The sequence below is a fragment of the Lepeophtheirus salmonis genome, chromosome 4, assembly GCF_016086655.4.
Source record: "Lepeophtheirus salmonis chromosome 4, UVic_Lsal_1.4, whole genome shotgun sequence".
NCBI classification, from domain to species: domain Eukaryota; kingdom Metazoa; phylum Arthropoda; class Copepoda; order Siphonostomatoida; family Caligidae; genus Lepeophtheirus; species Lepeophtheirus salmonis.
Genome location: NC_052134.2, coordinates 15331661 through 15347517, shown reverse-complemented (window position 1 = coordinate 15347517; position 15857 = coordinate 15331661).

Genomic DNA, 15857 nt, shown 5'->3' with positions numbered 1-15857 from the left:
AGTCCTTGTTTGACTCCGTGTAGAATTAGGGATCAATATCAGAGTAATTCTCACACACAATGTCCTTGTTTATTTCCTCCTCTCCTTCCTCCCTTTCGTAGCTGTTCGTAACTGATCTGATGAAACGACATTAACATTATTATTTTTCTCCTCCAGAACATTCTTCAAATTGTCAGGGTTATAATGTTGATTTTCGGGTTTTTTTTTAAAAATGTCCATTGTACAAAAGATTTTCCTCACTAGTCATATATATTTGGTTTTAAGTCCTTAGTATTCTTGATACGTTCTCAAAGTTTATGATTGAATTTTTGTTATTGTTCTGCAAAGACAATCATTTGGGGAATTTAATCTAAAGTCAATATATTATTGCAACCTCATACTAATATCAGCTAAAATAAAGCTAAATGTTACTGATGAGTTTTGGAAAAACTGGGTTTGAAGTGGATACATTATATCTAATCCTAAGATATGCTGCCATATTTATATTTTAAATGGGTAGATGTATACTACTTCGTTTCAAAAATAGTGATCACTCTAATGTACATACATAGACACACATCAGTGTTTCATAAAAAAATAAAATAATTATTTGATGCGAAAAATGATTATAATTATTATTTTTGTGTTGTGGCAACTCAAACAATGAACCTTTTGTTAACAAGACCCTTATCATGATGAATGATAAGTTATGATGTGTACAATATAGCTCCTCCATTGTAGGTATATACATACGTATGTACAATATGTGAAGTCAGATAACTTGGATTTGAGGGGACACGTCACTGTTGTTTGAAATATGAAAAATATTAAATAACTTTCAATAATTAATTTTATAGATTGGGAGATTTACACCAAATAGTTTTTTTCCATTTTTAAATCCATTAAAGGAAATATTTTATATTTGTTCATTTTGATTGATAAATACATATATACAATCCTATACATATTTCATGTTTCATTTGCGATTTTATACTAATAGTAACTTTTATTCGAAGATTCCACAAGTTTCAACTCAAAAATAAAATCAGTCATTTAAAGGAAGTAAAAATAATTTTTTAGATGCTCAATATAATATTGGTGTAATTTTGATTAAATTTACTAATTAATAAGGATTCTGTGGCATATTTAATAATGCATGAAGGCTCAATTACTCCGATTTGGATTGACTTATACGTGTCAAATATTAAAACCGCAAGCCTTTAATGTCTGCTATTGTTTGAATCTATTTAAAGATTTCAAATTAAAAAAAATATATTTAATGATAGCTCGATTTCGTCTATTTCTCAATCAAACGATTGTTACGTAATAACTGCGAGGAAGTAACTGTCAAAAGATCCCACATAGATGAGAATAGCTTTAATTGACGAGTGCTTCCATCTTCACATTGAGGTCCGACACTTTTTATACAACCTTCGTAGTCCAAAAAGGGGAATCATCAGTTTTGTCTTCAAAAATAAGTCCATTTTAACTATTTGGCCTACATTATTTGGTACCGAAAAAAGTTATTGATAGCTTTTTCATCTTCAATCCTCGTGAAGAGGAGCATTTGCATGGGTTACCAATCTTCTTACGATAAAACAAAACTTAAAGACTTGAGATTAAACTTGACTAATTTGAAGCTAAATGCTTGCAAATTGTTTTCAGAACATCATACTTATTCTGCACGTTAATTATTAGCTCATTATTTTCTTTTAATTATATCTAGGTAATAATCTTCCTAGTTTTCTATTTGTTTCGTTTCAATCTTAATCTGTAAATGGATTTTGGTAGGGGATAAAACTGTGAGACAGATTTGGTTTGAAATTCTCTAGTCGGCCATTATTGACTCGATTTCACACAAAAACAAAACAATATTCCATAGTTTGTTTTCAAATAAAAGAAAAACTTACATAAATATAAATATATAAACACTATGCATGTAGTTTAGCTATTTTCGAGTCATTTTTTTAAATCATACCATTATCAATAGACTTTTTTTTATAAATTCATGAAATTTCTGGTGTCTTATGGGAAAGACAATTGATACAGCGTTACTTTACTAACATAGAAATCAACAGTATTTTTTAGTGTGCTGTAGATTTTTTGCTCCCTTTCCCCTTATCAGAGTTTTGAACGTTGATTGGCTGAATTCGAATTAGCGTTTATTAAGCAGTGATCCATTCCCAAAGAATTAATGAATAATAATTTCAAAGTTGAGAAGATTCAACTTACTAGTAAATTATGTTTGAACTTTCCCAGTTTTTTAAGGAAATGTTACGCTGTTTAATATATGTAAGAAGGTGTCAAAGATTGATAAAAAAAATCCCTAATATTCAAAAAAATTATTCTAAAACTCCCTTACAGCAAAATGTAGTTGTAATTGCATAATTGATTCATGATATGATATTAAATATTTAAAAAGAAAAGAGATAGCTGATTATATGGTTTTAAGTACCTATTATACTTTTTTATTTAATTAATTAATGTTAATTTGTTGGAAACGAATCATTAAAGTTGTAGAAAATAAAAAAACAACACGGTATGAGAAGATCAGCAACAAAGAAAAAAAAGAGAATTAATGTCTAATAAATTATTTTTTTTAAATATTTCTTTTATTTTGATTTTCAAAAAATATTTTGAAATCAATATACGTTATGAGTCCAATCAGTTATTAGAGAAAAATGGAGATAAATAAAGATATTTTACAATTTAATATTGAGAATCAAGGGGATTTGCAGAAGATGGGCTAGACCCACCCCCAAATTAAGGAATTTCTGCTTTCAAAAGGAAAATTTAATATTTGATTTTTTTTTTGTAATAGCTGTGGATTTTTGAAATTTTTTTTCAAAAAGTTTAATATTCAAAATATAATTTTTGATATATTTTTAAAAAATTTAATTTTTGAAACTTTTTTCGGAAATTTTTTAATTTTTACATTAAAAAAAAAAAAAAGATACTCCCTGAAAATTCAAGATTTGTTGAAATTCGAGATATCTGATATATCTTTTATAATAGCGATCACATACATACAAATATGTATACAATTTATCAGTGATGCTGTCAATGATTAAGAGGATATGATCTGTTGTGGCTGAGTTCCATTTAGTGATTAAGATGAAAAATGTGTTGAAAAGTTACGCGTACTATCATTTGCACGGAACCATAAATCAATATGCGTTTGCAAAAAAAAAAAAATGGTCGTTGTACATATTGGGAAATATCAAGGCCAGTATTGTTTGATTTATTCATTTTTTCTCAATCTGTTAATACGGTTGGCTATGATGATACAAGGAATCGGAGTGATATATATACCCCATGTACTAGACTGGCCCTTAAAAATCAAAACTGATACTCTTACTTGACTCACCATTCCATTTTGGTTCCTTCATAATAATACTTTGCTTTGGAAAAAAATTTATGACTTGTATGAATAATTAATGGTAGATTTTTTAATATACATAAATACAAATTAAAGGCTAAATTTTCACTATAATATAATACCCTCGTTATATACACGATTGAATAGTTAATAAATATGGCAATAATTCATAAACTTTGATGCATACCTACATAATTAAGAGAAAAAAAAGACAAGGCACAAAATGTATTGTCCTTTACATATTTTCAATTTGATCGCCCTCGCTTCTCAATGTTTTCCCCTATATTGACAAATTAGCTGAAAACAAATATGAAAACTCCATTTTTTTAAAATTACAATGTTACAATAACAACTTTGCCAATTTTATGCCAATACCTTCAACGATTTACAAAACGAACCATTATTTGATATAAACTTCTCTTCTCAATAAAATAAAATTTAAGTAGTAAATGTTGTTAAATTTACAGTTACAATTAAAAGTTTAAAAGCCAAGGGCTGTCATCTCTGAATGTATCTCAAATGATGCAATTTTTTTGGCAAGGAAAAAGTTTCTAGAATTGATTGAGAGAATGAAGATAAAATTATTAAATTTTTTTTTCTTTCAAGTATATAATAAGAGCCACTGAAGTGTACACACAGAATCACGTGGAAACTAAATGCAAAAACAAAATGACTGCTTTAAAAAAATAATACATCATTATGAACATTATGGATATAAACAAAAGATCAACGAGGAATGTACTCTTCTGAAATCAATCATGTGTCATTTGAGTGAAGGAATTTTTTTAAACAAGGATATAAGTTCATAGTTGTGGTACCCCAACATAAAAACAGTCTTTAACAAAAATAAATAAAAATAAAACATCCCGATTTTCTGCTATACTTCATATCAAAACTTAGGCCAATGATTTATAGTCACATTCAAGTCAATAATAGGCTTGATATTTTTTATTGTGGAGATCAATTTTGGCTACTTTAAGAGTGTAATTTGTGACACACGCAAAGGTTGAATAAAAATAATTTGTTGATAGAAATTGACGATAATTTGTACAAGAATACATTTGTAATCCACACTCAACTTTGAGAAAAATCCTTCTAGCCTACTTTTGTGGTGACGTTTCTACTTTGTTTCCTCTCTTTATGTATATGTTACGGGCAATGTGGAAAATCGAGAATTTTGTAATATACCCGGTCAATCTATAAAATTTCCAATAAAGTGGTCGTTTTATGTTCATTTACCATACATTGTCAGGTAAAATGATATTCAGTAGTTTGATTATTAACAAATTCATTGCATGCAATTTAATCACTAAGGATTTGATTATACTACAACTTAATTGCAAACAATTTTATCATTAAGGATTTGATTATGGTACAATTTAATTGCAAGCAATTGGATAATCTAGTGCGCTTTCATTGAAAGTTATATTTTTTTCAGACAATGAAACTATTGTTTGATAAGAAATTGTCACGAGAACTCTGGTAAATAAAACTTTGGTGGTTTTAATGACCATCATGCGGCTCCTCTGCATTATGAGGACTCAGAAAACGAAAGCCAAAAAAGTGAGCTATTTGAATGAACTCTAACGGGAATTTTGTAGATTTTCCAGGTATTTTGAAAGATGGCCAATTTTCTACATTGCCAGGGCCACATACACTTCACTAGATCTCTTCTTAAATAATAGTTTTAGGATTGGGTAAGTATGCATAATCCATGTTCTGATAGAAACAGTATTCCAGTACTGATAGTTTATGTTCGATACACCTTGGTAAATAATTTGCTTCCTTAAGATCATTATTTTTTTTAAAGGGAACTTTGCTTAAATCAGATTATTGATATTATCAAACAATAATCAGATGGATATCAGGACAAAATTCCTCCTAGATTAAAAACACATAAGTATTTATATGTTCTATTCTCCGGTTAATTTGATTAGTAAATATAATCATATTGGTACAACTCGATCCATGGTTTGGTCATTAATTAAATCTCTATATACAAATTCAATTTTTATAACGTGAAGTAACCCATTTTCATTAGCTATGAATAATTTCTTTGAGGAATCCTATGGTGGGGAGGGCTCAAACATTAGTCTATTTTGTATATACTATATAATAGATTAGAAATTTTGAGTCATTATATAAAAAAAAGTGACGAGCTATCTAACAATAAGTAGAATTGGTCATTTTTGTGTCCATAAGCAATTTTTATATATCTCAGAGAATGTTTGGTCTGTGGAAGATTTTGTCCTCAGAGGTATTTTGTCAGAGAACCATGTAAGAGATATAAGTTTAAATTTTTTTTAGAATAATAGTCAGTAACACTGAACTTGGCTCCATTGTAACGTCATCAAAAAGTTATCTACTAACGTCAACCGGACTGCATTGCAAGTTGTGCATCGACACACCCTATATATAGTCACCTAGAGTAATATACTCCATCTTAATGGTGGTTTAAGTGAAGAAAAAAATATTACGGCACAGTTGATTTAAAAAATGATAAACTTTTATATTAATGGGCTTATATCGGATTCGGCGACATCTTAGGTTAGAGGCATCATGCCTTGGACTAATCTCGGAGCATGAGGAATTGGACTCAGAAGCATGATAACTTCGACTCAGAAAAAGTATGTGCTATGGACATCTAAGGATCTCTGTGTGACTGAGATTAAAAGAATTATGTATTACATGCATTGGAAGAGGTCAATTGGTATGTGAATAGATATTTCTATGGAAAATGTGAATAAGGAGATAATTATGGCCTCAAAGTGTTATAATAGATATTTTAGCTAGTTTTTGTGGTTGGAAATTGATGATATGACTATATGGTATATGTTTCATTTTGCCTGTTAAGGGGATGCCTCCATGTGAAGTAACATACTATGTGATTAATCAGACTCAACTCGGAAAAATAGCAAAAAGACAAGAAGGGATGGTAACTTAAAGTAGTATGGAATCTTTAAAATAAATTGAACTCTGGAAAGATGGACTCGACTACAGCATAGGATATTACATTCAAATAAAGGAGTGTTCTGTTAAAAGTGCTTTGGTCATCCTAGGATTTATGTGTATTAAGTCAAGAAAAATTTACTTTAGTATTTATGTTAATGAATATCACAGGTTTGAATTAGGAAGAGTATGGAACTGAAATAATTATAAAATTTTGATTTTGGACTTTTTTTTTTTTTTTGAACATACCATTCTACACTGAATTTTCATCATTGCTCTATGACTGTAGTATACTCATACGTTTTATTTATTTATTTTTGAAATGGATCTTAGTGCTACTCTTGAGTATTTGTACTGTTTGTACAACTTGGCATCGTCAGGGTTTCAATATGAATATTAATCCAATATTTAATTATTTTATAATTACATTTAAAGGATAATTATGTCTGTACAAAAATGTTGGTACACATGCTATACTGAAGCCCTTACTTTTGATTAAAACATTTAATATTTTCTATAGATATATATGGAGAAATAAAAAAAATATCCTTCATTCCATAGAGTAAGACTTTGTTATAGAAGTGCCCCAATATCCGAGTTTTTTGAGATACGAGTTGGCTTCCGAGCAAATATTTGCATTGGCATACGAGCTGGTCAAGAGTTGGCGACGGAACGCAACGAAAAAGCAACTTCAAGCTTCCTATGGGATAAATAGGGATGGGAATTTGAAGGGCATGAGAAGAAAGTGAGATCGAGACTTATTATGTAACTGAAATAAGAACTTATAATATCAGCTACCTATTACATGATGAGGAAATTTTTCCTCGATCCAACTCACAACTAAAAAACACTACCCTACCCTTGTGCTAAAAATCAACTCGTGCAATATTACTTTAATCATTATAACTTTTTCTATAAAAATATGAAACATCTAAAATTTCAGATCTCATAATACTTTAAAAATATATATTAAAATATTTCAAATATGTTATGTCGATTTGGAACTATTTACTATAAATAGTGTGTGACGTTTTTTTGATTTTTTTTTTTTTTTTTGAGTTGATTTCAAGTTCTTATTTCTTTATTCAAGTGTATCAAATGTGTATAATATGATGTACTTGTATCAATATTATTATAGTAAAAGTTGTCTGTGGAGGTCTCATTTTTGAGAGTGTACTCAATATCTTAATATTGCCTGACTACTTAGTCTAAGAAATAAAAATGTAGCATCGAGTGTGTTCAGCTAAAACTAAGAAAAATAATATAAAGAAGAAAAAGTGAGTACCATATGGATATTATTCGAACAAAGTTGGTATGTCGAGACCAAATAACTCCGAACCATGCCGGGTACTAGCCGGTGCGTAGCTAGCTTTCATCATTTGGGGGAGGGGGAAGGAGGTAGCCCCAAAAATAATCAACATAGTTATATAAATAGGTTTATTTTTTTTTATAAATTAACAGAGGTTGCACGTTTTTCGGGGCTGAATAGAAGGGAATAAAAACAAAGAATAAATGTAGAAGAAAAGAGACAGAGAGAGGGCACGGCGTAACCTCGCTCACACAAAAATACCTTATGTATTTGTTGCCAGCAGTCGATTTCCTCTTTCCCCTTGATATGCTATGGCTATTTCATAATTCATTCTTCTTGACAAATAAAAAAAGTAATAAGTTATTCTATGCTTATGCTCTGTTTCCAAAAGAACAGGAATACAATTCCTTGTTCATCCCTAGTCGTTTATATAATATATATATTGGCTATTTTATTATTTCTATGAAGAAATTTGGCTATTTCTTCATAGAAAAAATAAAATAATTACCGTTTAAATACTATGTAAATTTTAATAATATGTAATTTATTTTATAAATGGAGAAGAAATAATATGACAGTAATGGTCTGCAAGTATATAAGATATAAATAGCGGTTGGTATGACTTACTTATTTGGGTAAGTACTATATGATTCCGGGCATTTATTTTTCTTTTTGGGAGAAATGTTGCGTGGTACAATAAAGTTAACGACGTGAGGGATGTAAAAAGAAAAGAGGGAGAGGAGAAGACAGAAGAGACAGAGATAGACATAGAAAAATAATGAAAAGAATTAAATTGCAGGCCCAAAAAAGAATTCATTGAAGCACGCTTGTTTATTTTATACGTCAACTTTGAAAATATGAGACTGATCTATTCGTCCATTTTGTATTTCATGATAAAACATTTTTCTTAGAAACTTTTAGCGGGGCTCAAGCCACCTCCAAGGGGGTAACGATGCCACTGCCTACCATATCAATATGTGTATGCATGGTACTGTAGGAGTAATTCATTTCCTTGCACTTGATGTATACAGAGTGGGAATAATTTTTATATATTTTTTTATTTCTAATTAAAATTGGATCCATACACGATATGACAAATTAAGAATTCAATTAGAAGGTGAAACAAAAATATGATTAAGAAAATATGTTACAAAGATATTTCATCCTCTGGAATGTCTATCAACGCCAGAAAAGTAAAGGAGGGTTTGTACATATACAAATTATTTACCTCTTTGTAGATGAAATCCCAAATTAGGGACTCTACAGGAAGAGGTACTTTTTCAAGTTTTCTACCAAGAACTGTTATATTGAAATTACTCTTTAGTACTCCATAAGTGAAGTATTTACTCAAAAACAATCACTTTCATAAAAAGTACTCAAAATAATGAAACTCATTTATTAGATATTGATGAAATAAATTGTTAATTTATTTATTTTAAAGCCTTGTCACGTTTGTAAGAAATGACTACAACAATCAATTTTATAAAAAATAATATTTAACAACAAATCCTTCTATTTCTATTTTTTAGATATGATTTGTAACAAACGATTGTATCATCTAAATTGTCAATCATAGGAATTTTTACAAATTTATAATTAGATTGACGCTCAAAATATCTTAATTTCATAAATCAAATATCACTTTTTGCATTCCAAGTATTTGCGGAGAAAAAAGTTTAATCATCAAATATAGATTTTCATCAATAAATGAACAAATAAATTACAATTTTTTGTTCGCAAACTTTTAATTCCTTGTGGTTTACAAACTAAACAAAAAAAAAATAATAATATTTTACTCTATGAAATAAAATATCTACTAATGTATCTTTCTAAAATAAAAAAAGATTCAGTTGGTTAAACCGTTTATTAATATTTTAATTAATTATTGTTGTGATAAGCTTCAGATATTAGACACTGGGAGGCAAATAAAATTTAATTATCTTTTCAATTCAATTAATTGTTTTAGATATAATCACACGTCCATCTAGAGTTAGTCCCTCTTATGGCCAACATTTTGACTAGTGCATATAAAATTTGATTTAATATAAGAACTTATAATCGGAACTTAGATCTTTTTTTCAGTCTATAAATCAGTGGTTCACAATTATTTTGATTTATTCACTAATTTAGCACTAGATAGGGTTTAGTAAATTTATTCATTGAAATTGGTTGGAGTCATTTGAGACTTTTTTTCGAGTTGTTCCAGGGAACAAAATCCTGCTGCACATGTAAGGACTCCCGTTGACTACCATATCGATCCAAGGCTTCACTTTTAGCACGCCCAAGTAAGTATGAGAGCTGACCTTGGGCCTTGGGAGATCACAGAAGGAAGTATGACGTGGTCCACAGAGCTAACCAGCCCAAACAGCATGCCATGACCAGTGAACATTGTCTGTATAATAACGGGCACATACTTGGGGTAGAAGGCCAATCCCCTGTTGTTCTGGTAGTTGACCTTCTCGTCCTGCTAACAGTTATTCTTATTCGAGAAAAAACAAGACCATATCTTGAAGTGTGTGCTTCAGACGGTTGAGGAGCTTTTGGGAGTCCTTTGAGCTCTTTTCCTCGGCTTTTGTAGTCAAGATCTGTCCCTTCCTTATCCTGTATAAGTTGAAACATAAGTTTTTGGGCAGATTCAGATCAGTGACTCTGAGAACCCAACTTATCGAGGAATTGTCCTAATGTACTTCCCTAGGTCCTCAATTACGATTTTCTGGGCCTGCCATCTGTAGTCAAAACACAGTGGCTTTGACCTCAACCTACACTACTGTTGCCTCAAAATCAAGTATAAAGGCCTCAAATTCCTTCCTAACCTTGGAACGTCTCACTGAGTCCCAGAGTTCAATCAATCCGGCGCGGATTCCAAATACCTTTTCCAAATATTTTAAAAACTATTTTGTGAATTGCTTCAATTTTTTTCAAACTGTTGATAGTTTGAACAGGCTATCTAATGAAAAAAAGTCAGCTCCTAAGTGCCAATGCTTGCCCATGAAAGCGAACCAAAGAGGCTTAAACATCCTGTACATATTACAATTTATCAATGGTATAAATGATTTTTTTTTTCATAATGTCCTGTCGAAAGTACTTTTGTATTCATAAGTAATACTATCTAAGTCAAGTACTGGGGTTTCATGAATACTTTAGTATATGTACTGAATGCGGACATTGTATTACGACAGAGGCATGTCTATTTATCCTAATATACTTGTAATTTTGAAATGTAGATACAGGGGCGCCGGAACCAATTCATAACAGAGAAGAAGGAAGAGCATATTACAGCTGATAAGTACAGAAAATGCCAAATACTCCATCGGTTGTACTATAAGGTTGTTCAGTTCATATTACCTTTTTGCATTCGATAAGATTAATCATGGACACTACCTGAGCTTTAGTTTCAGTAAAAATAAATTTGCATATATAATATACAGCATTTAATATGGCTAAAATAATTAAATTTGGGGAACGGAAATACTTTTAGTTTATTTTAAAATAGATTTTAATTAGAAAAAAAATATGCACAAAATGGACGGAAATTATTATTTCTTTAATTGAATAGATTTTAACCTATATGACTCTTGACATAAAAATTGTTTCTCAGGTATAAATATGTATGTAGATATAACTGGGTTCATGTTGAAAAATAATAATTTAATTATAAATAAACTGCCAATGGTTACGACTATATTTTTTTATTTTATAAAATTGGATCCCTTGATTCCAAATATGGCCTTATTTTTCCCTCATAGCCTCGTGGCCTTCAGAAAAAGGTAAAACATTTTTTGCTATTTTTGAGGTTCAAAGCTGTTTTAAGCCCTCGATGTTGAAGATAGGGATAAATTATGTTAATATATTTTAAATCTGAATGTTAAAACATTCTAAAAACATTTTTAAAATGTCTGCATCATACTTTCAACTCGAGTTATCTTTGTTTAAAGTGGAAAATAGGTGCTTTTTGTTTAGAGGCTCATAGCTTCAAGACGAATAAATTCAAAAAGCTTAAAAGTTTTGCATTTGATAGCTAAAAGTATTAACTTTAATTTAAAAAACAAAAGAACCTCTCTAAAAACGCTCTATATTGTTGTCAATTTAAGATAAGGCCACGACACTATTTCAAGGAAAAAACTCATTTTTGCACATTTTTTCCAGTTTAAACACAGATCATTCGAGTTAAAAGTATAATGCAGACATTTTAAAGATGGTTTTAAAAATTGATAACATTCGGCTTTAAAATATATTAACATAACTTATCCCTATCTTTAACACTGAGGCCTTAAAACAGCTTTGAACCTTAAAAATAACAAAAAACGAGGCTATGAGAGAAAAAATAAGACCATATTTGGAATCAAGAGATCAAATTGTACAAGGTTGAGTATATGCTGTTCTTGTGCATAAAAAAAGTGTGCTTTAAGTTGGATAGTGTTGTTATTCTAATAATATAAAATAATTAAATCAACTTAAAATAGTTATTCAAATTCATTAAGACATTATTTAGACGACTGTTTAAATTCATTTTTATCTTTGCTTCCCTAACTATTTCACTATTGCTAAGTACAAAAAAAGGGAAGAGGAAAAGGGTGTGTATTCAATGTGTAAAATATTCTTATGTCTAAGCAATTAATACACCGAATGACAATAAAATTTACTTAAGCAATCTCTCTATCAGTTTTGAATGTATATGGAATCAAGAAAGGGCATCTCAAACCAATTTTTGTTATGGTTAAATATCTATATTTATTATTCAATACGTCCTCCTTCACAAGCAATAACAGTCTCGATACGTCAGTGAACAGATTTGCAGCTCTTGACGAAAGCATACCACACTGTCATGATTGCAACTCGAAACGAATCCAAATTTGGATGAGAAGTGATGGATGTATTCTTATCCAAGACATCCAAAATGCAAAGTCCAGGAGGTTGCGGTCAGAGCTGAAGGAGAGCCACGCGGAGGTAGGCCAGAATGCAGCCATATTGCTACTGATGAAGTGTTTGGTCTTCTTGGCTCTTTGGGATGTAATAGACTTCCTGATGTTGTAGGCAGTACGGATTAAGATTCCTATGGTGTCTGCAGCCTTCTCGAAACTAACACCAGCTCGGAGGAGATGGCACAAACGTTTTTGTTTATTTCCTGTTGTTACTCCGACATTTTTATACTCAGAGACATGTTTCGGCTAATATTTGTTTCCATAATGAAACCTTTTTTTTTTTCTTTTTTTTTCTTCATAAATTTAACTTTCATTATACAATGTTTAGATTTACAAATTTGAAAAACATTAATTCATAATTTTTCTATATTAGAGGGGACATACTCTCAGGCCATATAATCTTTATTTGAAATCTAAAATATCAGATAAAGATTGCTTCAATTAGTTCAAACTTTTCAACCAAGGATGTATTATACTAATTATGGATATTTGAGGCATGAATAGACACACAAAAAATGTATTGATACACGTAATATGATAATTGTGAGAATTTGCTAAATTATTTTTGACTAATGTATTTTTCTTATTTCAACGAGGAAACAACGGATAAACAGTAACATTCCATAAATCAAATCAATAATGACAAACTAATTAGTGAATAAAAATATGAAATATTATATATCTCTTTCAAAGCTCGGTCTGAACCGGTCTCATATACAAATTTAGTCTAGATCGGTCCAAAGGAAAAGTTCGGTCTAGGTCGGTTCATAGAGTGAGACCAAATCAAAATTGGTCTACAAATTGAGACCGAAAAATTGGTCCAAATTGGTCTAGAAAAAATCACTTAAGACAAAACTAATTATGTGCTGGACCGAGTCTCAACACTAGTGGATGCTAAATGTGAGTCGCTCCCGATTTTTTTTTTTTTTTTTTGACAAAAGTAAGCAGACCCATGTTAATGACGTCACATATGCGTGGATAATGCTGGTCCGTACACTTGTATTTTGCTCTAAGATTAAAAGGAATCTAACTCAAAAATGATTGCTAATTGCAAACTGGGTCTGGCACTATATAAAGAGGGAATTACATCTTATTTTCATGGTACATCGTTGTAGAAAAAAAAAGAAGAAAAAAAGATGAACATTTATCTTCCTCTATAAATAAAATACGATAGATTTCTATTACTATTTGTTGCCTTGTAATTTTGAACAACTGTATTTAATCACTTTTGAATATTTTTCAAATTTCTTTAGATAAGGGATATACACCGTAGTATAAGGTATATTTTTATAAATAAAAAATCATCAATGTAGCGAAGGAATCAATAATATATTCAGAATGAGTGGATATTATGTACTAAACATGAAATGCTCATTTGGAATGTATAAACTTACAATAACATCTTAATTTATGTTTATATTAAGTGAATAATATTTTAGTAATTATTCTACTTACAAAACTGAGAATGATGCATTGAATAAGCCTCTGTTTCCTTGTAATATTTTCTATTCTCTCCAGAAGGAGATATATATTTTAGGAAATATTTTTTATAATACTCGGGAAATCAAATTTTCTAAAGCATTCCCACTATCACATTGCTTGCATTAGTTTATAATACAGACCAATAATAGTTCTACAACTAATAATAGGAAGGATTTTGAAAATTCAACTCCCCTGACAACAATCCCAATAAAAAAATAGCATTTGCACCTTCAAAACACGACCGAATTAATCAATAAGATAAAAGAATACAATAAGAGAGAATTCATAACTAGGGAATGTTAATTTTGAAGAATATGATTGATACTTTATTATTTTTTCAATCAATACTAAAACAATCATATTATTATTTCGTTACATTTTAACTATTGGTTTCAGTAAAACAACTTATAATTAGTTACTGTGGCAATTATTTAATAACATATTTATTTGTTTGGAGATTCTAGATCATTGCGAGAGTAATATACCAATATTGTCACAAGCAGCTTGTCTGTTGAGAATAGGATTCCCGGCTTAATAAGTTTTCGAATTTCAATGTCATTCAGATATTTCTTTATAAGTCTATAGAAGTTAAGAGGTTTGATTAAATATTTTGAAAAAAAAAAATCACTTAACACCTCCAAATAACTATTTAACTGTAATAGCGGAATAGAATATGCATTGCAGACCAAAATATCAGGAAAAGAGAAGCATTTACGAGTTTAGAATCATCTTCCACTTATTTTCCCCAATAAGAACAGTGACTCAGCAGTAATAAATAAATCAGGTGTGAACTTAATGTGTCAAGGTTATATAATTATGCGTATAGTATATTTGTGACGTCACGGAGTTCAACAAATCCGAATACAGAATCTACACCAGTGGTTCTCAAATGGGGTTACACGTACCCCTTGGGGTATTAGAGGCACTTCAGAGGTGTACATGTATTACATGTGGTACATAAGTTAGGGGGACGTAAGAGGTGAGCTGAAGGGGCTGTAGTCACTTCAAATGAAGAAATTTATATTTTTTTCATAAAAAAATTATGTTAGAATATTTAAGGATTTTTGAAATTTCTTACAAAAAAATTAATTTGTTGAAACTATAAATTTTTGAAACTTATTTTGTTTTTTGAATTGCTGTGGATTTTTAACTTTTTGTATAAAAATATTGATATTTTGAATTTTTTTCCAAAAATTTTTAATTTTTGGATTTATTTTAAGAACATTCCAAAAACCAAGCACCCCCACCCCCTCTAAAATATAATCCTGCGCACGCCCCTGTCACTGAAGCTAAAATTGCTTTGTACTGGTGAGGGAGTACTTGGGTTAAATAAATATTTTAAAAGTAGTACATCACATAAAAAAGGTTGAGAATCCCTGATCTAAGGGACACACCTAACCCTTTCACCCCTTGAAAAATTCTGACTTTTTCTCCCAACTCCCCAAGAAAAATACTATTAATGGCCTGGCAACAAAATTATGAGAAGGTCGGTAACTTTGTTTCACTCACTCAATAAATAATTAGATTGTTTGATGACCATCATTTAAAAGTATTCTCATAATTGTATGTTTAAATACCAAAGATAGAGTAAAAGTACTTGGCTGGAATGCGTGTTGAACGATAAATAAAAGGTTTTAATGTGTAGATATAATCATGCTTTGTCAATGTTTTTTTCATCATTATTTCCGTGAAATTGGGGGATTAACTACAAAGCAAATATTCAGTTCCTTCCTCTTCATTTACCTCAATATCACTTTCCCTTTAAATTCTAACATAGGGGGTTGGGCGGAAGGGCTGTAGACCCCCCCCCCCTCCCAAAAAAAAGTAATTTTTGCTT